The 1,267-nt window shown below is 47.6% G+C and overlaps 1 non-coding gene across 1 annotated transcript; it reads right to left on the bottom strand.

Moving 5' to 3' along the window:
* Positions 1-733: 733 nt before the first annotated feature.
* On the bottom strand, positions 734-895 carry LOC127587114 (U1 spliceosomal RNA). The gene has a single exon (XR_007958745.1). It is a non-coding gene; the product is annotated as a U1 spliceosomal RNA (small nuclear RNA).
* Between the last annotated feature and the right edge of the window lie 372 nt (positions 896-1,267).

The raw sequence follows: 1,267 nt of genomic DNA, 5'->3' as shown, positions 1-1,267 counted from the left end.
ACACGAAGCATCTTCAGGGAGGATTCACCTTCCCTTTCTGCCAGAGTGAAGTGCCAGGACGGGAGGTGCACGGCGGCATCAGCAACTCGGTGAAGAAGAGCCCAGATATGATTTGTGATCGGACGATAAATTATGCAGGTAAAACGAACTGGAGACTGAAAAGTTCTTTTAAGAAGCGGAGGCGATAGCATGCAGGAGAGGAGCGCCAGAAGTACAGAGAGTGCGGGGGAACTAGGGCATCGCCACAAGAGACAGGAGTATAGATTTAGGACGGAGATGAGGAGAAATTGCATTTCCCAGAGAGTATTGAATCTGTGGAATTCTTTGCAGGGAAGTGGCAGAGGCAAGCTCATTAAACATATTTAAGACACAGTTAGATAGATATTTGCATCGTTGAGGAATTAAGTGTTATGGGTAAAAGGCTAGTAACTAGATCTGAGTCCACGGCCAGATCAACTATGATATTATTGAATTAAGGAGAAGGCTCAACCAACCAGATGGCCTCCTCCTGCTCCTGTTTCTTATGTTCTGACGTTGGTATGTTACACACAGATTTTGCGCTCCAGGCCCTGCCGCCTACACACAGAATTAGGACCGGTCTGTTTTACCCACAGTGGACTCCGCTGAAGACGCTCAGTTGCCCGTGGGATGGCTCCGTTGCGACAAGCGACAAAAAAGATGTACGGGATGACTTCAGAACAAGTTGAATGTAAATCTAGTTTTGACGGAAGACCAGGAGAATGCTCGAACACTGTTGCCACCACCACGTATTTTGCAGTCGAGTGTCCCACATTTGGGACATCGCAGAGGTCAGCAAACCCGAAGTGGATTGGGCGAGCCTCTGCCCGAGAGAATAGCCTTGCTGATCATCGTCACTGCCCTGCCTAGTCAGTACACTGGACCCTGCGGCACCCCAACACTCCGCATCTGTCAATATCCCGAGCGGTCATTTGATTTGAAGATTATAGCAACCGTTAATTTGCCAACCACTAGATCCCTGGAGACGGAGTTTGTTCGTTTGATGCAAGCACTTGTAACGCAGAAACCAAAATCAGCATCTGTTGTGCTTTGAAGTCGCGAGTAAAGTTTTACAAAGAAACAAAATGAGCTGCTGCTTCTTCAACACTGAAGGAATTCTGCCATTTAATCAAATACAGTGACGGGATTGGGAAGTTAATATGACCTCGAATTTGGTCGAAACGAACGCCGGGTGTGGGTGAACGCATTGCAAGTTGTAGTAACCCTACAAGGGGAATGAATTCTCCCC

This window comes from Pristis pectinata, chromosome 38 (genome assembly GCF_009764475.1).
Source record: "Pristis pectinata isolate sPriPec2 chromosome 38, sPriPec2.1.pri, whole genome shotgun sequence".
NCBI lineage: Eukaryota > Metazoa > Chordata > Chondrichthyes > Rhinopristiformes > Pristidae > Pristis > Pristis pectinata.
This window is presented reverse-complemented; position numbering and strand designations above follow the sequence as displayed.